The sequence below is a fragment of the Triturus cristatus genome, chromosome 4_1, assembly GCF_964204655.1.
Source record: "Triturus cristatus chromosome 4_1, aTriCri1.1, whole genome shotgun sequence".
Taxonomy (NCBI): domain Eukaryota; kingdom Metazoa; phylum Chordata; class Amphibia; order Caudata; family Salamandridae; genus Triturus; species Triturus cristatus.
The window spans coordinates 120372293-120398236 of record NC_140585.1 but is presented as its reverse complement, the minus strand read 5'-3'; the positions used below and the strand labels follow the sequence as shown (position 1 = coordinate 120398236).

The 25944-nt window shown below is 37.7% G+C and overlaps 5 non-coding genes across 5 annotated transcripts; all 5 read left to right on the top strand.

Moving 5' to 3' along the window:
- Positions 1 to 6546: 6546 nt before the first annotated feature.
- On the top strand, positions 6547 to 6618 carry TRNAD-GUC (transfer RNA aspartic acid (anticodon GUC)). Its single transcript has one exon. It is a non-coding gene; the product is annotated as a tRNA-Asp (tRNA).
- Positions 6619 to 8619: 2001 nt separating this feature from the next.
- Positions 8620 to 8691, top strand: TRNAD-GUC (transfer RNA aspartic acid (anticodon GUC)). The gene has a single exon. It is a non-coding gene; the product is annotated as a tRNA-Asp (tRNA).
- A 648-nt stretch (positions 8692 to 9339) lies between these two features.
- On the top strand, positions 9340 to 9411 carry TRNAD-GUC (transfer RNA aspartic acid (anticodon GUC)). Its single transcript has one exon. It is a non-coding gene; the product is annotated as a tRNA-Asp (tRNA).
- Positions 9412 to 10043: 632 nt separating this feature from the next.
- Positions 10044 to 10115, top strand: TRNAD-GUC (transfer RNA aspartic acid (anticodon GUC)). Its single transcript has one exon. It is a non-coding gene; the product is annotated as a tRNA-Asp (tRNA).
- A 1370-nt stretch (positions 10116 to 11485) lies between these two features.
- Positions 11486 to 11557, top strand: TRNAD-GUC (transfer RNA aspartic acid (anticodon GUC)). Its single transcript has one exon. It is a non-coding gene; the product is annotated as a tRNA-Asp (tRNA).
- The last annotated feature ends 14387 nt before the right edge of the window (positions 11558 to 25944 follow it).

Genomic DNA, 25944 nt, shown 5'->3' with positions numbered 1-25944 from the left:
CACAGATGAAGGGCTCACCTGAGCTGCAGAAGAAGGAGTAAGCTCTGCAGGTGATGGTCCAGGCTGAGCTGCTGTGGATGTACTGGCTCGTCTTTCTGAAGAGTTACCTCCAAAAAGTTGAGCATGTGTCCTTTTGTGTACATCCTTGAGGTGCCTCATCATGGTGTGATTCCCAAAGGAATACTTCCTGTCAGGATTACCTCTAGAAAGTACACGCTGACACAGCTTGCAAGTAACTAAGGGTGCATTCACCTTTTGCTGGCCTTCTGGAAAAGTAAAATAATCCCAAACATAAGAAGGCTTTACTTTCCTCGCTCTCTGCCTCAAGACAGTGCTGCTGGTGCTAGCCTCACTCTCAGAAGAGCTCTGCTGTTCTGCCATCGTATCCCAAAGACAAACCAGCTCCTTCTCCCAAGGGATCACAAGCAGAAATGAGGGGAATGGGTGTGGTGTAGGAGAGTTCTAGAACTGAAAGTAGTTTCAACCAATCAAAAGTTGTGTTTCATGATCACATGACCAACCGTACGCTTACGGTACGCTTACGGTACGCTTACGGCAAAAAGTACGCGTGCGCGTAAAAAAGACACGCGCTTGCGCGCATGCGCATAACAGTCATTTCCCGGCACTTCCGCGTAACGTGCGCGTGTTGCGTAAGCGCGCACGCGTCCCACGCGCAGTACGCGCGCTACGCAAAGTACGTAACTATACGCAAGCAGCGTAGATAGATTACGGACGTTGCGTAAACCGTACGCTTACCGTGAGCTTACGGTACGCGTACTATAAAAAAAAAAAAAAAAAAATCTGGAAATAAATTTTACTTGTTTATTTTAAAAAATTTATATAAAATAAATATTTAATGATTTTAAAAAATTAAGCATAGTCTTTATAAAAGGTAAAAAATTAAATTAAAAATATGTTTGAAAAAAATGAAGAAAAAAAAAAAAAAATAGCATTTAAAAAACCTTGCAAATTCACTGAAAAAAACATGGGTTTCACACACGTTATAGTTAGGAATTAGCATTTAAAAAACCTTAGAAATTCACTGAAAAAACCATAGGTTTCACACACGTTATAGTTAGGAATTAGCATTTAAAAAACCTTAGAAATTCAGTGAAAAAACCATAGGTTTCACACACGTTATAGTTAGGAATTAGCATTTAAAAAACCTTAGAAATTCAGTGAAAAAACCATAGGTTTCACACATGTTATAGTTAGCTGGACATTTTACTCGTAAAAAACCAATGAAATTGCCCCGTTATAGTTAGTTCAGCTAACTATAACTCGCGCGCCCGCAATGCACTGCTGATGACGTCACATATTACATCACTCATGACATGGTCAGTGACATCACTCATGACATCACTGATGACATCTCAAATGACATCACTGATGACATCATCCTTGTGATAGAGTGGCAGACCTCCTCTCACCTTAATATAAGCTTTGATACACACATTCAAAAATAGAGACTAAAAATTTCAAAACAATGGACATACCAATACCAGTTACAACAACCTCTTCAGTAATTCAAAGATCCACATACACATCCACTCATTCACCAACAGTCCTATACAGTCACTCATACATGTACTCACTCATCATATGTACTCATACATCTATACATCCTGTTACACAATGCCACTCATCCATAGAGTTACTCACACACATAGTCACTCATGCTAAAAAAGAATAAAACATACATTTACTTGCATATACAGTAATACACACACCACCATACTTACTTCTACGGAAACTTACACATACTTAGTCTTTTAAACAATCACTTATAGAAACACATACTTATTCATACAGGAACTCTTTCAATCTCTCCCTCTCATATATACTCACATATATACACCAATACTCACATATACTAGTTTAAAACATATGTAGTTACTCCTGAAGACACTATTGAGACAGTCATTCACTCACTAACACACCCATACACACACTCATCCACCCATACAGTCCTGCACACATGCTGTCTTCAACACATACAAACAGTGAGTCACTCATTCATGCATCTATGCACTACGTAATACCCCCCACCGTACCATACAGACACTCAGACTGATACTCAAAAAAACAACTAATAACCTTTATAGACACCCATGTAGCTACTCACCAACCCATGCAGCCACTTATATACAAAGTGAGAGATACACTTAATCAGTCAGTTACACAATCAATTTTTCAAAAACAAATCATCCATTTAGACACTTATATACCCATTTATTCTTCCATCGACCTTGAGATATACATATATAAAACATATTTAATTTTCAGAAAAACACACATTCACTGGATGATGTCATCAGTGATGTCATCAGTGATGTCATTTGAGATGTCATCAGTGATGTCATGAGTGATGTCACTGACCATGTCATGAGTGATGTAATATGTGACGTCATCAGCAGTGCATTGCGGGCGCGCGAGTTATAGTTAGCTGAACTAACTATAACGGGGCAATTTCATTGGTTTTTTACGAGTAAAATGTCCAGCTAACTATAACATGTGTGAAACCTATGGTTTTTTCACTGAATTTCTAAGGTTTTTTAAATGCTAATTCCTAACTATAACGTGTGTGAAACCTATGGTTTTTTCACTGAATTTCTAAGGTTTTTTAAATGCTAATTCCTAACTATAACGTGTGTGAAACCTATGGTTTTTTCAGTGAATATATATATATATATATACATAGATAGATAGATAGAAAGATAGATAGACAGATCGATAAATAGGTATTTATTTTAATCAATCATTTCTTATTAAAGCAGATTATTTTTGGCTAGAAATTTCTGATTTGTAATCATTTATGAAAAAAGATTGCTTCTCCTAACCAAAAGAAGCAAAGCTGCCTATTACAATACTGTGAATTGATTGAGGGCATGCCCTAACCTCATGGAGGTGAGCACTGTTGAACTGAAGCCAATATGTCCTCGTTAGTATAGTGGTCAGTATCCCCGCCTGTCACGTGGGAGACCGGGGTTCAATTCCCCGACGGGGAGACGATTCCTTTTATTCACACAATTAAATAAAATGATGTACTTAATAACATTGTAAACTATATTTGTCATTATCCTTGTCTATTACGATTGAGATAAACGTTGAATTCAGTGATGGCCAAATTGCTTACAGATGTGTTAACTAAAAGTCAGAATATGCTCTGAATATTTCAATCTGCACAGACCATACCATCAAAAACAATTTACATCTATAATCTAATGGAAATGGAATGAAGCAGTGGGGAATCTTATGCTTCTGCTCAACTCTAGGGGCTAGATTTAGAAGTGGAGTGGATGCTTTTTGTTAGTAGTGACCCCTGGTGGTAAATGGTTATAAGCTGCAAATGGTAAAGTGAGCTGATTGTATATATAGATACACTCGATAAACATTAGTTTTCTCCCTCCCTTGATGGATATAACAGCACTCACAGAAGTACAACATAGCTCCATATCCGATACTTGCCGGAGAAATGCATGCTGGGATTTGGTGTTCTTCAGCATCGAACTGCAGCTGCAAGCAATTGGAGCCTGCCGCTCTCCAGCCAATGGGAGTGCGGTGGAACATACAAAGGAGGGAGGTAGTGTAATCAGGTGAAACCAGGCATCTGAGGAAGGCGAATGCGCCGAAATGCATCATGCCCATCACCGTGAATAAAGGACTGCCAAGAGAATCCACGCTGTGTCCTCTGATCTTTTCTTTGAAGGGATTTTGTCTGCATATTATCGCGCGCTGGCCAGTAGCGCGTGTACAGAGGAACCGCCTTATCAAGTGGCCTGCACAAAATATTGGCAACGTGGCTTTTCATTTCCAAGGTATTGGACTGTGCGGGCACACCCTGAAAACTTGCCAAACAAGAGGCTGCTGCGGATTGCAGTCCGTCATTGTACGGGGACACAGGATCATTGTACCTGCTTGCCACGGCCTGGTTTGGACTTTGCGCTTGGGGTTGAGGCGTTGCGGATTCTAGGCAGCCTTGAACACCGACATTGCAAGATACACTCGATAAACATTAGTTTTCTCCCTCCCTTGATGGATATAACAGCACTCACAGAAGTACAACATAGCTCCATATCCGATACTTGCCGGAGAAATGCATGCTGGGATTTGGTGTTCTTCAGCATCGAACTGCAGCTGCAAGCAATTGGAGCCTGCCGCTCTCCAGCCAATGGGAGTGCGGTGGAACATACAAAGGAGGGAGGTAGTGTAATCAGGTGAAACCAGGCATCTGAGGAAGGCGAATGCGCCGAAATGCATCATGCCCATCACCGTGAATAAAGGACTGCCAAGAGAATCCACGCTGTGTCCTCTGATCTTTTCTTTGAAGGGATTTTGTCTGCATATTATCGCGCGCTGGCCAGTAGCGCGTGTACAGAGGAACCGCCTTATCAAGTGGCCTGCACAAAATATTGGCAACGTGGCTTTTCATTTCCAAGGTATTGGACTGTGCGGGCACACCCTGAAAACTTGCCAAACAAGAGGCTGCTGCGGATTGCAGTCCGTCATTGTACGGGGACACAGGATCATTGTACCTGCTTGCCACGGCCTGGTTTGGACTTTGCGCTTGGGGTTGAGGCGTTGCGGATTCTAGGCAGCCTTGAACACCGACATTGCAAGATACACTCGATAAACATTAGTTTTCTCCCTCCCTTGATGGATATAACAGCACTCACAGAAGTACAACATAGCTCCATATCCGATACTTGCCGGAGAAATGCATGCTGGGATTTGGTGTTCTTCAGCATCGAACTGCAGCTGCAAGCAATTGGAGCCTGCCGCTCTCCAGCCAATGGGAGTGCGGTGGAACATACAAAGGAGGGAGGTAGTGTAATCAGGTGAAACCAGGCATCTGAGGAAGGCGAATGCGCCGAAATGCATCATGCCCATCACCGTGAATAAAGGACTGCCAAGAGAATCCACGCTGTGTCCTCTGATCTTTTCTTTGAAGGGATTTTGTCTGCATATTATCGCGCGCTGGCCAGTAGCGCGTGTACAGAGGAACCGCCTTATCAAGTGGCCTGCACAAAATATTGGCAACGTGGCTTTTCATTTCCAAGGTATTGGACTGTGCGGGCACACCCTGAAAACTTGCCAAACAAGAGGCTGCTGCGGATTGCAGTCCGTCATTGTACGGGGACACAGGATCATTGTACCTGCTTGCCACGGCCTGGTTTGGACTTTGCGCTTGGGGTTGAGGCGTTGCGGATTCTAGGCAGCCTTGAACACCGACATTGCAAGATACACTCGATAAACATTAGTTTTCTCCCTCCCTTGATGGATATAACAGCACTCACAGAAGTACAACATAGCTCCATATCCGATACTTGCCGGAGAAATGCATGCTGGGATTTGGTGTTCTTCAGCATCGAACTGCAGCTGCAAGCAATTGGAGCCTGCCGCTCTCCAGCCAATGGGAGTGCGGTGGAACATACAAAGGAGGGAGGTAGTGTAATCAGGTGAAACCAGGCATCTGAGGAAGGCGAATGCGCCGAAATGCATCATGCCCATCACCGTGAATAAAGGACTGCCAAGAGAATCCACGCTGTGTCCTCTGATCTTTTCTTTGAAGGGATTTTGTCTGCATATATATATATATATATATATACATATACATAGATAGATAGAAAGATAGATAGACAGATCGATAAATAGGTATTTATTTTAATCAATCATTTCTTATTAAAGCAGATTATTTTTGGCTAGGAATTTCTGATTTGTAATCATTTATGAAAAAAGATTGCTTCTCCTAACCAAAAGAAGCAAAGCTGCCTATTACAATACTGTGAATTGATTGAGGGCATGCCCTAACCTCATGGAGGTGAGCACTGTTGAACTGAAGCCAATATGTCCTCGTTAGTATAGTGGTCAGTATCCCCGCCTGTCACGTGGGAGACCGGGGTTCAATTCCCCGACGGGGAGACGATTCCTTTTATTCACACAATTAAATAAAATGATGTACTTAATAACATTGTAAACTATATTTGTCATTATCCTTCTCTATTACGATTGAGATAAACGTTGAATTCAGTGATGGCCAAATTGCTTACAGATGTGTTAACTAAAAGTCAGAATATGCTCTGAATATTTCAATCTGCACAGACCATACCATCAAAAACAATTTACATCTGTAATCTAATGGAAAATGGAATGAAGCAGTGGGGAATCTTATGCTTCTGCTCAACTCTAGGGGCTGGATTTAGAAGTGGAGTGGATGCTTTTTGTTAGTAGTGACCCCTGGTGGTAAATGGTTATAAGCTGCAAATGGTAAAGTGAGCTGATTGTATATATATATATATATATACATATACATAGATAGATAGAAAGATAGATAGACAGATCGATAAATAGGTATTTATTTTAATCAATCATTTCTTATTAAAGCAGATTATTTTTGGCTAGGAATTTCTGATTTGTAATCATTTATGAAAAAAGATTACTTCTCCTAACCAAAAGAAGCAAAGCTGCCTATTACAATACTGTGAATTGATTGAGGGCATGCCCTAACCTCATGAAGGTGAGCACTGTTGAACTGAAGCCAATATGTCCTCGTTAGTATAGTGGTCAGTATCCCCGCCTGTCACGCGGGAGACCGGGGTTCAATTCCCCGACGGGGAGACGATTCCTTTTATTCACACAATTAAATAAAATGATGTACTTAATAACATTGTAAACTATATTTGTCATTATCCTTGTCTATTACGATTGAGATAAACGTTGAATTCAGTGATGGCCAAATTGCTTACAGATGTGTTAACTAAAAGTCAGAATATGCTCTGAATATTTCAATCTGCACAGACCATACCATCAAAAACAATTTACATCTATAATCTAATGGAAAATGGAATGAAGCAGTGGGGAATCTTATGCTTCTGCTCAACTCTAGGGGCTAGATTTAGAAGTGGAGTGGATGCTTTTTGTTAATAGTGACCCCTGGTGGTAAATGGTTATAAGCTGCAAATGGTAAAGTGAGCTGATTGTATATATATATATATATTACCTACTGGCGATAGCCAGTAGGTAGTTATAGTTAGGACCACGTTTCCATAGGAAAACCTCAACATTCTATTTTGAATAACTTTGGCGCCGGTCTACGAATCCTCGCGAATTTCTCAAAATAGGTGGGGCGCTACGCTCCGCTCCTACCCTGAAAGTCTCGGGGGGATTCGTCAAGCGGGGGCTGAGATAAAAGGGGGGTCCCAAAACGCGTTTTTCCCATGCATTTTTCCATAGGACCTTTAGAACGAGCTACAGCCCGAATGGCTGAACAGAATTACTCAAAATTTGGCAGAGAGGTAGTCCCTAGGTCAAGGAAGTGCCTTTTGTAGGTTTGGTGTAAATCTGTTCAGTAGATTCTGAGAAAATAGCCTTTAAATCAATATATATATCTGAGCCAGCTTACGGTACGCTTACCGTACGCTTACGGTAAGCGTACGGTGGCGTGCGCGAGCGCGATTCTGATTGGCTCTTAGATCTTAGTAAACATTCGAATCGGCCGAAACCAGGAAGCGGCGGCCGCCATTTTGTCTCTCGCACTGAGAGAGATTTTTAAAATCGGAAGCCCAAAAACATGTAAAGGGGCTGTTTTGACAACTCCCTCCCACATAGTCATGTTGAGGGAGTCCCCAAACATCCCCCAAGTGCAAAAACGGTTTTATTTTTTTTTCGGCAATTTCGCGGGGTACGCTTACCGTACGCTTACGGTAAGCGTACGGTAAAAAAATAAAAATAAAAAAAACACTATCCACACTTACCCCACCCCCTGTGCTTTTGGTGGCCGAAGGCCACCAAATGTGCTGGGCTTATTACAATGGAAAAAAACACTATCCACACTTACCCCACCCCCTGTGCTTTTGGTGGCCGTAGGCCACCAAATGTACAGGGCTTATTATAAGGGAAAAAAACTTAGCATTTAAAAAACCGTACTAATTCACTGAAAAAACCATAGGTTTCACACACGTTATAGTTAGGAATTAGCATTTAAAAAACCTTGCAAATTCACTGAAAAAACCATAGGTTTCACACATGTTATAGTTAGTGGAAATTTTACTGATAAAAAACCAATGAAATTGCCCCGTTATAGTTAGCGCAGGCAACTATAACTCACGCGACCGCAATCCTCTGCTGATGACATATGTGTCTTTATGAAAAAAAAATATTTGTAATATATGTATAGCTAAAAATGTATGGAAGAAGACATGGGCAAATAAGTGTCTAAATACAGTATTAGCATCAGCAGAGGATTGTGGTCGCGTGAGTTATAGTTGCCTGCGCTAACTATAACGGGGCAATTTCATTGGTTTTTTATCAGTAAAATTTCCACTAACTATAACATGTGTGAAACCTATGGTTTTTTCAGTGAATATATATATATATACATATACATAGATAGATAGAAAGATAGATAGACAGATCGATAAATAGGTATTTATTTTAATCAATCATTTCTTATTAAAGCAGATTATTTTTGGCTAGGAATTTCTGATTTGTAATCATTTATGAAAAAAGATTGCTTCTCCTAACCAAAAGAAGCAAAGCTGCCTATTACAATACTGTGAATTGATTGAGGGCATGCCCTAACCTCATGGAGGTGAGCACTGTTGAACTGAAGCCAATATGTCCTCGTTAGTATAGTGGTCAGTATCCCCGCCTGTCACGCGGGAGACCGGGGTTCAATTCCCCGACGGGGAGACGATTCCTTTTATTCACACAATTAAATAAAATGATGTACTTAATAACATTGTAAACTATATTTGTCATTATCCTTCTCTATTACGATTGAGATAAACGTTGAATTCAGTGATGGCCAAATTGCTTACAGATGTGTTAACTAAAAGTCAGAATATGCTCTGAATATTTCAATCTGCACAGACCATACCATCAAAAACTATTTACATCTGTAATCTAATGGAAAATGGAATGAAGCAGTGGGGAATCTTATGCTTCTGCTCAACTCTAGGGGCTGGATTTAGAAGTGGAGTGGATGCTTTTTGTTAGTAGTGACCCCTGGTGGTAAATGGTTATAAGCTACAAATGTTAAAGTGAGCTGATTGTATATATATATATATATATATATATATATATATATATATATATACATATACATAGATAGATAGAAAGATAGATAGACAGATCGATAAATAGGTATTTATTTTAATCAATCATTTCTTATTAAAGCAGATTATTTTTGGCTAGGAATTTCTGATTTGTAATCATTTATGAAAAAAGATTACTTCTCCTAACCAAAAGAAGCAAAGCTGCCTATTACAATACTGTGAATTGATTGAGGGCATGCCCTAACCTCATGAAGGTGAGCACTGTTGAACTGAAGCCAATATGTCCTCGTTAGTATAGTGGTCAGTATCCCCGCCTGTCACGCGGGAGACCGGGGTTCAATTCCCCGACGGGGAGACGATTCCTTTTATTCACACAATTAAATAAAATGATGTACTTAATAACATTGTAAACTATATTTGTCATTATCCTTGTCTATTACGATTGAGATAAACGTTGAATTCAGTGATGGCCAAATTGCTTACAGATGTGTTAACTAAAAGTAAGAATATGCTCTGAATATTTCAATCTGCACAGACCATACCATCAAAAACAATTTACATCTATAATCTAATGGAAAATGGAATGAAGCAGTGGGGAATCTTATGCTTCTGCTCAACTCTAGGGGCTAGATTTAGAAGTGGAGTGGATGCTTTTTGTTAATAGTGACCCCTGGTGGTAAATGGTTATAAGCTGCAAATGGTAAAGTGAGCTGATTGTATATATATATATATATATATATATATACATATACATAGATAGATAGAAAGATAGATAGACAGATCGATAAAAAGGTATTTATTTTAATCAATCATTTCTTATTAAAGCAGATTATTTTTGGCTAGGAATTTCTGATTTGTAATCATTTATGAAAAAAGATTGCTTCTCCTAACCAAAAGAAGCAAAGCTGCCTATTACAATACTGTGAATTGATTGAGGGCATGCCCTAACCTCATGAAGGTGAGCACTGTTGAACTGAAGCCAATATGTCCTCGTTAGTATAGTGGTCAGTATCCCCGCCTGTCACGCGGGAGACCGGGGTTCAATTCCCCGACGGGGAGACGATTCCTTTTATTCACACAATTAAATAAAATGATGTACTTAATAACATTGTAAACTATATTTGTCATTATCCTTGTCTATTACGATTGAGATAAACGTTGAATTCAGTGATGGCCAAATTGCTTACACATGTGTTAACTAAAAGTCAGAATATGCTCTGAATATTTCAATCTGCACAGACCATACCATCAAAAACAATTTACATCTATAATCTAATGGAAAATGGAATGAAGCAGTGGGGAATCTTATGCTTCTGCTCAACTCTAGGGGCTAGATTTAGAAGTGGAGTGGATGCTTTTTGTTAATAGTGACCCCTGGTGGTAAATGGTTATAAGCTGCAAATGGTAAAGTGAGCTGATTGTATATATATATATATATATATATATACATATAAATAGATAGATAGAAAGATAGATAGACAGATCGATAAATAGGTATTTATTTTAATCAATCATTTCTTATTAAAGCAGATTATTTTTGGCTAGGAATTTCTGATTTGTAATCATTTATGAAAAAAGATTGCTTCTCCTAACCAAAAGAAGCAAAGCTGCCTATTACAATACTGTGAATTGATTGAGGGCATGCCCTAACCTCATGGAGGTGAGCACTGTTGAACTGAAGCCAATATGTCCTTGTTAGTATAGTGGTCAGAATCCCCGCCTGTCACGCGGGAGACCGGGGTTCAATTGCCCGACGGGGAGACGATTCCTTTTATTCACACAATTAAATAAAATGATGTACTTAATAACATTGTAAACTATATTTGTCATTATCCTTCTCTATTACGATTGAGATAAACGTTGAATTCAGTGATGGCCAAATTGCTTACAGATGTGTTAACTAAAAGTCAGAATATGCTCTGAATATTTCAATCTGCACAGACCATACCATCAAAAACTATTTACATCTGTAATCTAATGGAAAATGGAATGAAGCAGTGGGGAATCTTATGCTTCTGCTCAACTCTAGGGGCTGGATTTAGAAGTGGAGTGGATGCTTTTTGTTAGTAGTGACCCCTGGTGGTAAATGGTTATAAGCTACAAATGTTAAAGTGAGCTGATTGTATATATATATATATATATATATATATATATATATATATATATATATATATATATATATATATACATATACATAGATAGATAGAAAGATAGATAGACAGATCGATAAATAGGTATTTATTTTAATCAATCATTTCTTATTAAAGCAGATTATTTTTGGCTAGGAATTTCTGATTTGTAATCATTTATGAAAAAAGATTGCTTCTCCTAACCAAAAGAAGCAAAGCTGCCTATTACAATACTGTGAATTGATTGAGGGCATGCCCTAACCTCATGGAGGTGAGCACTGTTGAACTGAAGCCAATATGTCCTCGTTAGTATAGTGGTCAGTATCCCCGCCTGTCACGCGGGAGACCGGGGTTCAATTCCCCGACGGGGAGACGATTCCTTTTATTCACACAATTAAATAAAATGATGTACTTAATAACATTGTAAACTATATTTGTCATTATCCTTGTCTATTACGATTGAGATAAACGTTGAATTCAGTGATGGCCAAATTGCTTACAGATGTGATAACTAAAAGTCAGAATATGCTCTGAATATTTCAATCTGCACAGACCATACCATCAAAAACAATTTACATCTGTAATCTAATGGAAAATGGAATGAAGCAGTGGGGAATCTTATGCTTCTGCTCAACTCTAGGGGCTGGATTTAGAAGTGGAGTGGATGCTTTTTGTTAGTAGTGACCCCTGGTGGTAAATGGTTATAAGCTGCAAATGGTAAAGTGAGCTGATTGTATATATATATATATTCAATGAAAAAAACAAAGGTTTCACACATGTTATAGTTAGCTGGACATTTCACTCGTAAAAAACCATTGAAATTCCCCCGTTATAGTTAGTTCAGCTAACTATAACTCGCGCGCCCGCAATGCACTACTGATGACGTCACATATTACATCACTCATGACATGGTCAGTGACATCACTCATGACATCACTGATGACATCTCAAATGACATCACTGATGACATCATCCAGTGAATGTGTGTTTTTCTGAAAATTAAATATGTTTAATATATGTATATCTCAAGGTAGATGGAAGAATAAATGAGTATATAAGTGTCTAAATTGATGATTTGTTTTTTAAAAATTGATTGTGTAACTGATTAAGTGTATCTTTATGAATACATGGCTAAGTGAGTAATGTTTAAATGTGTAAATACCTGTATCAGTCTCTCACTTTGTATATAAGTGGCTGCATGGGTTGGTGAGTAGCTACATGAGTGTCTATATAGGTTATTAGTTGGTTTTTTGAGTATCAGTATGAGTGTCTGAGTGTCTTCATGGTTCGGTGGGGGTTATTATGTAGTGCATAGGTGCATGAATGAGTGACTCACTGTTTGTATGTGTTGAAGACAGCATGTGTGTAGGACCGTATGGGTGGATGAGTGTGTGTATGGGTGTGTTAGTGAGTGAATGACTGTCTCAATAGGTTCTTTATGAGTAACTACATATTTTTTGAACTAGTATATATGACTATTGGTGTATATAAGTAAGTATATGTGCGAGTGAGAGATTGGAAGAGTGCTTGTATGAATAAGTATGTGTTTCTATAAGTGATTATTTAAAAGACTAAGTATGTGTAAGTTTCTGTAAAAGTAAGTGTGGTGGTGTGTGTATAACTGTATATGCAGGTAAATGGATGTTTGATTCTTTATTAGCATGAGTGACTATGTGTGGGTAACTCTATGAATGAGTGGCATTGTGTTACAGGATGTTTAGGTGTATGAGTACATATGATGTGTGAGTACATGTATGAGTGACTGTATAGGATTGTTGGTGGATGAGTGGATGTGTATCTTAGAATTACTGAATAGGTTGTTGTAACTGTTATTTGTATGTCCATTTTTTTGAAAATTTCAGTCTCTATTTTTAAATGTGTGTATCAAAGGTTATATTAGGGTGAGAGGAGGTCTACCACTCTATCACAAGGATGATGTCATCAGTGATGTCATTTGAGATGTCATCAGTGATGTCATGAGTGATGTCACTGACCATGTCATGAGTGATGTAATATGTGACGTCATCAGTAGTGCATTGCGGGCGCGCGAGTTATAGTTAGCTGAACTAACTATAACGGGGGAATTTCAATGGTTTTTTACGAGTGAAATGTCCAGCTAACTATAACATGTGTGAAACCTTTGGTTTTTTCATTGAATTTCTAAGGTTTTTTAAATGCTAATTCCTAACTATAACGTGTGTGAAACCCATGGTTTTTTCAGTGAATTTCAAAGGTTTTTTAAATGCTAATTCCTAACTATAACGTGTGTGAAACCCATGGTTTTTTCAGTGAATTTGCAAGGTTTTTTAAATGCTAATTTTTTTTTTTTCTTCTTTTTTTTTTTTTACATATTTTTATTTTAATTTTCTATCCTTTTTTAAAGACTATGGTTAATTTTTAAAATTATACAATATGTTTTTATTTTACATTTTTTATAAAATAAACAGGTAAAATTTATTAGCAATACATTTTTTCCTTTTTTTAAAAAAATTTTTTAGTGCGCGTACGGTAAGCTCACGGTAAGCGTACGGTTTACGCAATGTCCGTAATTTATCTACGCTGTTTGCGTATAGTTACGCAATTTGCGTAGCCGCGCGTACTCCGCGTGGGGCGCGTACGCGTGTACGCTACACGCGCACGTTACGTGGAAGTGTCGGGGAGTGACTGTTATGCGTATGCGCGCGAGCGCGTGTCTTTTTTACGCGCATGCGTACTTTTGCCGTAAGCGCACCGTAAGCGTACGGTAGGTCATGTGATCATGAAACACAACTTTTGATTGGTTGAAACTACTTTCAGTTCTAGAACTCTCCTACACCACACCCATTTCCCTCATTTCTGCTTGTGATCCCTTAGGAGAAGGAGCTGGGTTGTCTTTGTGATACGATGGCAGAACAGCAGAGCTCTTCTGAGAGTGAGGCTAGCAGCACTACCTTGAGGCAGAGAGCGAGGAAACAAAAGACCTCTTACGTATGGGAGTATTTTACTTTTCCAGAAGGCCAGCAAAAGGTAAATGCACCCTTAGTGACTTGTAAGCTGTGTAAGCGTGTACTTTCAAGAGGGAATCCTGACAGGAAGTATTCCTTTGGGAATCACACCATGATGAGACACCTTAAGGATGTACACAGAAGGACACATGCTCGACTTACTGAAGGTAACCCTTCAGTAAATCAACCAAGCACATCCACAGCAGCTCAGCCTGGACCATCATCTGCAGGGCCGAGTCCTTCTTCTGCAGGTCAGGTGAGACCTTCATCTGTGGGGGGAGCATCTCCTTTTTCTGGTCCTCTGGAAATTAACCCTCGGTTTGCGAGGGTTGAAGTACGGTGCGCCACTTGTCATGATCTAATTACTTATAGGGAGACCAGTATTTCCCTAGTGAACAGTAAAATAGATCAGCACACTTGTCGTACCATCTAATATTCCCAATCTTTCTTTCCTCTGTCCCTGCATGAACACAACGGCTCTTTTAAGAGCCAACCTTACCTTTCATCTATTTTTTATATATGTTTTAAAAAACTTTTTTTTTTTTTTTTTTTACCGTACGCTAAAAATCAATTATCACATTACAAGGTCCTTGAGAGACTACAATTAAAAACTGAAAATGTGATTGTAGAGAAGTGGAAAAAAGGGACTATGATATTATTGACTTACCATACCCACTCAAAAAAAGATTTATTCATTTACATTTTTTTTTAATTGCTTTAAAAATGGTTCTAGTTTTCGAAAATTTTCTATCTCAATCTGAAAAAAAAGAAAAAAGTATTAATATTTAATAAAACATTTTATAATACAGTACACATATTTACATATTTTTCAAAAAATATTTTTGCCTTTTTTTTGCTGTTTTTAGAAAATATTGCATTTCACTATAAATTGTGAAAGCAATTGCATTCATCATTTAACAGCAGGCAAAAAAAAAATTAACAATCTGAAAGATTGTTTTAAAAAAGCCCACAATCTCTTTTTGCATAAACATAACTTTATAGAAATGCATAATATTCTTAAAAAATATCATCTAATATCAATACTTATTTCTTTAAAATACCGTCTGATATTTTTGTTTCAGAAGTATAATCACAATAATATATCTCAAATAACTCCACAATACATCGGGTTCCATTTCCTTTAGGCCAAATAGTAATTTTAAAATTCTTTTTTGGTTAAATTTCCAATGGTAATCCAATAAAAATCTAAAGTTTAAATTGTACAGATGTCACCGATTCTCTGTAACATTTTGGTTTCCGAAAGATTAATTAATAATTAAATAAGTCCACAATAGAATTGTTTACCTTTCCGCATGGCCAAATAGTAATTTTAAAAATCTTTTTTGAAAAAATGTCCAATGGCAATCCAATAACATTCCAAAATTTAAATTGTGCAGATGTTACCGATTTTTTCTAAATTTTTGGTTTTCCAAAGTTTCCTTAAAAAATGGAAAAATTCCACATTACAATTGGTTACCTTTCCATTAGGCCAAATGATAATTTGTTAAATCTTTTTATTTGTAAATTCCAAATGGTAATCCAATAAAATGGTAAAATTGTTTTGTCCAGATGTTGCCAAATCTCTCTAAAATTTAGGTTTCAGGAAGATTAGATAGGAATTTGCTAAATCAAAAGGCAAACGTTGCTTAAAAATCAATTGGGAATCATTACACAGTGTCCAGCCTTTTTCACATTTAAGATAAACTGTGTAATGTCCAGAAGTAACAGTAGGTCCTTCATGGAAAATTATTGCAACTGTTACAAAAGTTTTTCCTGAAATTGATAATTGCTGTCCTGTAAACTTCTTTATTAAAGTATCTAATTTTGAACCATCAGCTTTACAGCGTTGCATTATTAAAATTACATACTGTCTGTATTCCTTTAAAATTAATGTTGAAAACATGTCAGATTTACACTCACCGCATTGCATGCTATGATTAGCATCTTTAACTAATTTGGCAAAAGTGACTGTTTTACTCTCTGGCAATGTTAAATAAATAAACCTTTCAGAATCAACATTAGAGCCACATATATTATAACAGTTTTCACAACTATGTTCCCATTTATAAGAGAGACCAAATAAATTTTCAATGGGAACCCCTTCTTCTTCCAGTACCTGAAGAAAATAAATCAAGAATTCCTGTGCGTCTTGCTGTACATTTTGAGAAAACTGTGTTCGTCCTGAACATACATCTAAAAGTTTTCTAATTTCAGTAGCACTTTCTATTTGAGTTTTATCATTACTCAGCTTTTCAAAAAGGAGACTCAGCACAGAACAGAATCTTTTTCCCTGATTTACTATTATCTGCTCTTGCAAACTTTCCAGATAAAATGCAACATTCAGCACTACATTAGCGTAGCAGTTGACACCAGAGCTATTTTCAAAATAACATCCTACAACCTGTTCTTCATTTTCCTTATTCTTTTTGCTTGCAATTACATCACACCTCTTTTTTTTCCTCCTCTCTACATCTTCATTACAGATATTCTCATTTCTCCTTTTACGAGAAACTACACGTTTCTCCAACACAGGATACTGACCTAAATGAGGAGCATAGCTTCTTCTTAATCTATTATACTCCTTTACACAATTTGTATCAGCACTAACTTTTGAATCATCAAAGTCTATCATGAATAAACCTGATAATGTTTTCACTCGTGACAAAGCAACATATGCCATACCTTCTTTGAACACAGTTGAACCAATGTTCACAAATGCACAATCTACAGTCAATCCTTGAGACTTGTGAATAGTTACAGCATATGCTAGCGAAAACGGAAACTGCTTCCTACGTACATATAAGTCTTTCACAAGCATGAAACGAACTGAACAACGACAAATGTCTTTAACTTCTTCTATCTGATCAAATTTTATTCTTAAACATTCAATTCCATCTTTTTTCTGATAATTAATAAAACCCACAACTCTTCCCATAGCTCCATTAACTAAACCTTTTTCAACATCCAAATTTCTCCTTAAAAATACTCTACAGTTCATGCAAACATATAGATTTTTTTCTAATCCAGCTGTTTTGGAAATGTTCTTCTCTAGTGAATCCAATTTATTTTTCAGTGTGCCTGTTAATGTGACAGTAATTCTTCCATCCTCAATTTTGTCCACTGCTTCCAATTTCCTGATATCTTCCTTTTCCAATTTCAAAAGCTCCTCATTGAATATTGAGCATTCACGTAGAGTTGGCATTAAGCAGATGACACTTTTGTTTTCTGCAATGTTCTTGTATATCTTCTCTGCAACTATTTCTTCCTTTGGAAATAAATTATGTAGCAGCCGACTCTGTAATGCTTTTTTGCCAGCTTCAGTGAGTAGTCCAATTCTGATATCTTTCAGAATACTTCCATATTCTTCATCGTTTGCTTGCCTCATATTAGTAGTAAGTTCCTTGTACTCAAAGAAGGACCAAATATTTGTATTACCGATGCTTCCCAATGACTTCTTCGTGTCTTCATGTGTCACAGTATTAAACACTGGTTGTCCTTTAACTGGAGTAAGTTGCAAAAGACCTCCAAAAACTATGACGTGTTTTCCTCCAAATAACACGTCATAGTCTGTCTTCAGAATTTGCTGCATTCTTAAATGCACAAAGGCAAGCATTAAGTTTGATACCATGCTCACCTCATCAATAATGAAAACTTGCATCTTCTTCAATACTCTTGAAACTTCCAAGCATGCTTCTCCAGTTAGCTTGTTGTATTGTATTTTGTTCTCATGCTCCACTGGTAACATTAGCAAACGATGTAAAGTGATTCCTTTTATGTTATATGCTGCTAACCCAGTTGGAGCAGTAACCACACAAGACAAAGTAGAATCCGTTTTTTGCTGTAGGTAGCTTCTGATGACTTTTATTAGGAAACTTTTTCCAGTTCCAGCTTGTCCGCTTACATACATCCTGATTGGATGAAATGATGTGCATGAGCACTCTTTTTTTTCATGTAGAAATCCGTGATCAATTTTTTTCTGATCTCTTCATAAATTTGTTGCTGCTCTTCGTTCAGTTGTCTTTCCAAATTTTGTAAGTCTATAAATTCTCCTTGAGCTTGATTCATAGCCGTTTCCACTTCATTCATGGCTATTGATGCTTCATTTTCAATGATTGGTTGTCCTAGGGGATCTTGACTGAGTGTTCCTGAACTTTGGCTGTCCTGAGAACGGTCTCTAGCTATTTCTGCTGCAATTGTAGTTTCCTGTTCAATTTCTTCATTTAACATTTGCAGATAAGTTGTGAATGTATTGCATTGTATGCTGTCTTTCCAAGCATTAAAAGAATCTTCATAGCTTTGAAATTCTCCCAGTAGTTCATCCTCTGTACGCCATGGTTTAAACAGCTGTAAAAGAGCCAAGTAGTAAAAATTCCTTTTTGTCAGTAGTGTCGCAACTCAGCTTCCTGTGATTTATCAAACTTCCTTTTGTTTGCTTCACCAAACATCCTTCCTCACCAATGACTTTATATTTTCCATTGTTGATGTCTTCTGTGGCTTTCCGTGAATAAATGTAGTTCTGCAGCACTTCATAGAGACACATGTTCTCCAGATGATGACTTCTCTTGGGATAATATGTGTCCAACATGTTTGATTTCAAAATATCTGTACTTTCTGGGTCATTCTCGGCCAAATATTCAATTTCTCCAACAGATTTCAGTACCCGATTTCTCATTGCTGCAAGGCCTAAACTTGCCCAAATTATTCTTCTTGATTTCGAGTAGAGACTTGCAGAAGATAACCTATCTGAACATTCGTAGGATCCAATTTCTCGATGCGATAACATCTTCAAACTGAAACTGTACAGCTTCTTACTGACAGTTTTCTCGTGAGAAATCTCTTCCCACATTTCCTTCAATTCTGTTTTTTCTGATTTCGTAATGTAAGACGTTACATATCGAGCAACAGCAATGGAATTGTCAGCTACATACTGTATATCCATGTTAGCGTTCCACATGGATAAAATCACTGGGTTGTAGTCATTTATATTTTTTGATTCTTCTTTTCTTTTAAGGTTGTAGGTATTCTTAGGTGATTTTCTTGTGATAGTATGTCTCACAGATGACATAAAACTGTTAACTCTTCCATTTGAAAGAACAGGTCTAGGAAATCCAAATCGACATTTAGTGTAGTATTTATCTTTGCTCTTGTATTTCCGTCGACAGTATTTTCCACACCGATGACTTTGGAAACGTAAAACTTGCTCCTTTAACTTTTTCTCTTCTGTGCTTTTTGGTATAGCACATGTTGCATATTCTTCAATGTAAGATAACACTGCTTCATCAGTATCTGTTCCAAACTTTGGGGCATCCTTGATCCACAACAGCATATGAATATGAGGAGCACCTCTTGCCTGGTACTCTTTTCTCCAAAAGAAATCCACTACTTCTCCTAGAGGTGGATTTTTTTTATTGCAGATGAAGGACATCATAGCCTCAAATCTATGATTGAAATATCTGCAAACATTAACCGGATCCAATGAGCACAGTTCTCCTGCTGTCTTGTATTCGATGTTTTTAATGTTTGAATTTGCCTCTCGTAGAAAATCCAGTAAATCATCCCAAGCGTACTCCGCACAGCTTAGGGTAACGAACCATGTTGGTGTTCCTAAATTCCGTAACATGCATTTTAATTCACCATGGCGTCGGTACCAATATTCATTTGTCCCACGCTGACAAGCCATCAGATTGATCAGTTGTGTTTCCAAATGATCATCTCGGTGCTGCACTTTCTCCATAAAATCCTTAGCAGACACATTTTGCAAATGTACTCCACTTTTTAAAATGTGATTTACTGCATAAGACAATGCAGACAAGTCGCTTTCAAATAAAAGATGGAACAAATAAGGAATACTTTGTCGAAATCTGGGATCTTCAGCATATAGTCTTGTAGTCCGATACTCAGAAGCTGGAATCTGTTCCGGACGTTCATCGTATCGTCCTCCTTTTCCTTTAGGAAACAGCTGGGGAAAACATCGAGCTTCCAAGCTCTCCTCCCATACACTCACGGGAGTTCCTTTTGCTTTCTTCATCTGAAATAGATCAATATTGTCTCCCATAACTTCTTTTGAATGAAGAGGATGTATGCTAAAATGTTCATAAATTTCTTCTTCCTTTGACTTGTCCACTTTTTCAATTTGTCCAGTTGGTGTTTCTGTGTCTTCTTGTAAATCTTCTTCTTCTTCTTCGTCTATATAAATTGATTCATACCATTTGTTATTCCTTTTCAAATACAAATTTGCTCTTTGCACTTTCCGTACATCTACCAGCTCCTGCCAAATCTTCTTATTCTTTGTAGGTACACCATTAACCAGAATAATTAATGGTTCAGTTTCCAAAGTATCCGCATCAATAGTTTCCATATTTTTTTTCAAATCTAAGGGCAAATACACCACTCTACCTTTTAAACCTCTCAGTAAATCTGAAGGAGGTAATTTACCAGTTTTGGGCTCCATACGTACTATGGTCTGGAACGGATGAACACATTGAATGAGTATAGACTCATATGTATTTAATTCAGAAAGTTCAGCAGGAATAGCATCCAATTCTAAATTATTATGTACAGCTCTGGTCGGCATTCTATTTTCCTCTAACTTGTTGTAACAGTATTTACAAATACGCTGAACTTCACCCAATTCAAAACAATTTTTAAGAAATATATATGTGGCAAAATCCTTCCACTTATAATTATCTTCATTTTCACTCTTTCTGTAGAGATCAACATACCTGGTTTGTTTTCTATAATGAGTTCTGCGGCAACAAATACAAGTAATATTTGGTCTTTCATTAGAGATTATTGCAAATTTTGTTATGTGATCATTAAATGTCTTACTTACAGAGGGTTCTACATTCTCTTCCACTTCTTCCTCATTTACTGTGTCCTTCTCTGCACTGTTTTGTTCAGGACCAAAGTAACAAAACTGAATTTCATCAACAACCTTCTCTACATCTGATACCGTTCCACGGAACAGAGCCCTATTCAATTCATCTAACTTTATTGCTGGACTTTTAGCAAAATACAACCGTCTCACAAACTTTCTCATTTCAGTATGATGAACAGCCAGCATCCTAAAATGATGGAAAACACTATTACACACTTTTCTAGATAGACAAGCCAGAGAATGACCCTGCAAACCAGTATTCTCTCTCACTCTGCATGGATCCAAAATTTGAAGCACCTTAATCTTCTGTTTTACACTTTTTTTTACTATATTCTCTTAGAAACTCACGAAATTTATCAATAGATTCCTGACGCACAGTGCAAATACTACTACAATTCCAAGTGTACACTGGGGCTTTAGGACGTCTCCCCATAGCCTCATCCGCCATCACTTGTACCTCATCTCTTGGAACCATTATCTCCTTCTCCATTATGCAACCATTTTTCACTTCATAAGCACGACCTCTGGTGTCAACTGCATGCAGCAAACTATTACTTTGAAAATAACTCTCTTCATTAAAAAAAGGTTCACTACTTGAACTATGCATCTATTTTCCTAAAAACACTTTAGAAAAGTTTGTTCTGTTCACTACTCTTTTCCTTTTGCAATGTGATTTCAGTACATTAACCATTTTGTCTAATGTACGCATCCTATTCAAAATTAAAATGAATAGTTTCCTTTTTAATTCTAATGCCTTTGCTGCAATGGCTTCAATTTCTTTTTTTCTCTTATAAAACTTAGCCTTTTGCTTATATTTCTTCACATCCTTTATCAAATTGGACATAACTCTTCTCTGAAACATTTTTCTACGTATCTCTTTAAACGCTGTTTTTCTGTTTAAGTTAATCTTTTTAGTTGCAGAAGGTATATTTGCATTAACTAAATTCTCCATTTTTTCCTGTCCTTTTCGATTGAAATCATTCTTTCCAGTACAGACATTTTGTACATTTTTCCTTTTTTTGAATATGTTCTTTAGAAAAAATTTTGTCTGCTTACCAGAAGATTTTTTCTTTTTCCCAACATGAGCATCTTCAACTAACTTAGGTCCTCCAGTTGTCTTCAAATATAGGTTTTTTTTGTGGTCTTTTTTTACTCTGGATTTTGTAGGCATCTTAAATTTTGTTTACTGCTCTTCAGCAATACCTGAAAAAAACTAAAAAAAAATTCCTTTATTTTATTTAAATATATTACTACATTTGTTTTCACATTAGTCACAAAACGAAATTTCTTTGCCAATTTGAAAGCACACTTACTACTCTTTTTTTTGGCAAGTGATAATCACTTTTACAGACTGACACATTATGAATCCACTTTTCAGATTTTTTAAAAAGCACATGTCCAAACTGCTTTTTCAGACCAGCACCATTTGTAACCTGGGTGACTGCCTACACTCCAGCAAGGGCAACCAGCCTTCGTGATGCTGAATGTATTTGCATTACTGACTGAAACCTCAAACCCCACTCGCTTGTGAATACTGTGCATGATTCCACATGGTAAGCAGCTGGGTGTGTGCTAAGAGTCTGCTTCTGCACCAAAAAATGGCTCCCCCTTTCCATCTAATGCAACTGTGAAATCACCAGAGCAATACGCAATAAATCTCTGCCTGTAATTCCTATTTGCACACAGAGTCATGTTTTCACATTAGGCCCTTAAACAAAATTTCTTTGCCAATTTGAAAGCACACTTACTGCTCTTTTTTTTGGCAAGTGATAATCACTTTTACAGACTGACACATTATGAATCCACTTTTCAGATTTTTTAAAAAGCACATGTCCAAACTGCTTTTTCAGACCATCACCATTTGTAACCTGGGTGACTGCCTACACTCCAGCAAGGGCAACCAGCCTTAGTGATGCTGAATGTATTTGCATTACTGACTGAAACCTCAAACCCCACTCGCTTGTGAATACTGTGCATGATTCCACATGGTAAGCAGCTGGGTGTGTGCTAAGAGTCTGCTTCTGCACCAAAAAATGGCTCCCCCTTTCCTTCTAATGCAACTGTGAAATCACCAGAGCAATACGCAATAAATCTCTGCCTGTAATTCCTATTTGCACACAGAGTCATGTTTTCACATTAGTCACAAAACGAAATTTCTTTGCCAATTTGAAAGCACACTTACTGCTCTTTTTTTTGGCAAGTGATAAACACTTTTACAGACTGACACATTATGAATCCACTTTTCAGATTTTTTAAAAAGCACATGTCCAAACTGCTTTTTCAGACCAGCACCATTTGTAACCTGGGTGACTGCCTACACTCCAGCAAGGGCAAACAGCCTTAGTGATGCTGAATGTATTTGCATTACTGACTGAAACCTCAAACCCCACTCGCTTGTGAATACTGTGCATGATTCCACATGGTAAGCAGCTGGGTGTGTGCTAAGAGTCTGCTTCTGCACCAAAAAATGGCTCCCCCTTTCCATCTAATGCAACTGTGAAATCACCAGAGCAATACGCAATAAATCTCTGCCTGTAATTCCTATTTGCACACAGAGTCATGTTTTCACATTAGGCCCTTAAACGAAATTTCTTTGCCAATTTGAAAGCACACTTACTGCTCTTTTTTTTGGCAAGTGATAAACACTTTTACAGACTGACACATTATGAATCCACTTTTCAGATTTTTTAAAAAGCACATGTCCAAACTGCTTTTTCAGACCAGCACCATTTGTAACCTGGGTGACTGCCTACACTCCAGCAAGGGCAACCAGCCTTAGTGATGCTGAATGTATTTGCATTACTGACTGAAACCTCAAACCCCACTCGCTTGTGAATACTGTGCATGATTCCACATGGTAAGCAGCTGGGTGTGTGCTAAGAGTCTGCTTCTGCACCAAAAAATGGCTCCCCCTTTCCATCTAATGCAACTGTGAAATCACCAGAGCAATACGCAATAAATCTCTGCCTGTAATTCCTATTTGCACACAGAGTCATGTTTTCACATTAGTCACAAAACGAAATTTCTTTGCCAATTTGAAAGCACAGTTACTGCTCTTTTTTTTGGCAAGTGATAAACACTTTTACAGACTGACACATTATGAATCCACTTTTCAGATTTTTTTAAAAGCACATATCCAAACTGCTTTTTCAGACCAGCACCATTTGTAACCTGGGTGACTGCCTACACTCCAGCAAGGGCAACCAGCCTTAGTGATGCTGAATGTATTTGCATTACTGACTGAAACCTCAAACCCCACTCGCTTGTGAATACTGTGCATGATTCCACATGGTAAGCAGCTGGGTGTGTGCTAAGAGTCTGCTTCTGCACCAAAAAATGGCTCCCCCTTTCCATCTAATGCAACTGTGAAATCACCAGAGCAATACGCAATAAATCTCTGCCTGTAATTCCTATTTGCACACAGAGTCATGTTTTCACATTAGTCACAAAACGAAATTTCTTTGCCAATTTGAAAGCACACTTACTGCTCTTTTTTTTGGCAAGTGATAAACAGTTTTTACAGACTGACACATTATGAATCCACTTTTCAGATTTTTTAAAAAGCACATGTCCAAACTGCTTTTTCAGACCAGCACCATTTGTAACCTGGGTGACTGCCTACACTCCAGCAAGGGCAACCAGCCTTAGTGATGCTGAATGTATTTGCATTACTGACTGAAACCTCAAACCCCACTCGCTTGTGAATACTGTGCATGATTCCACATGGTAAGCAGCTGGGTGTGTGCTAAGAGTCTGCTTCTGCACCAAAAAATGGCTCCCCCTTTCCTTCTAATGCAACTGTGAAATCACCAGAGCAATACGCAATAAATCTCTGCCTGTAATTCCTATTTGCACACAGAGTCATGTTTTCACATTAGTCACAAAACGAAATTTCTTTGCCAATTTGAAAGCACACTTACTGCTCTTTTTTTTGGCAAGTGATAAACACTTTTACAGACTGACACATTATGAATCCACTTTTCAGATTTTTTAAAAAGCACATGTCCAAACTGCTTTTTCAGACCAGCACCATTTGTAACCTGGGTGACTGCCTACACTCCAGCAAGGGCAAACAGCCTTAGTGATGCTGAATGTATTTGCATTACTGACTGAAACCTCAAACCCCACTCGCTTGTGAATACTGTCCATAATTCCACATGGTAAGCAGCTGGGTGTGTGCTAAGAGTCTGCTTCTGCACCAAAAAATGGCTCCCCCTTTCCATCTAATGCAACTGTGAAATCACCAGAGCAATACGCAATAAATCTCTGCCTGTAATTCCTATTTGCACACAGAGTCATGTTTTCACATTAGGCCCTTAAACGAAATTTCTTTGCCAATTTGAAAGCACACTTACTGCTCTTTTTTTTGGCAAGTGATAAACACTTTTACAGACTGACACATTATGAATCCACTTTTCAGATTTTTTAAAAAGCACATGTCCAAACTGCTTTTTCAGACCAGCACCATTTGTAACCTGGGTGACTGCCTACACTCCAGCAAGGGCAACCAGCCTTAGTGATGCTGAATGTATTTGCATTACTGACTGAAACCTCAAACCCCACTCGCTTGTGAATACTGTGCATGATTCCACATGGTAAGCAGCTGGCTGTTTGCTAAGAGTCTGCTCTGCACCAAAAAATGGCTCCCCCTTTCCATCTCTGGTGAAATCACCAGAGCAATACGCAATAAATCTCTGCCTGTAATTCCTATTTGCACACAGAGTCATGTTTTCACATTAGTCACAAAACGAAATTTCTTTGCCAATTTGAAAGCACACTTACTGCTCTTTTTTTTGGCAAGTGATAAACACTTTTACAGACTGACACATTATGAATCCACTTTTCAGATTTTTTAAAAAGCACATGTCCAAACTGCTTTTTCAGACCAGCACCATTTG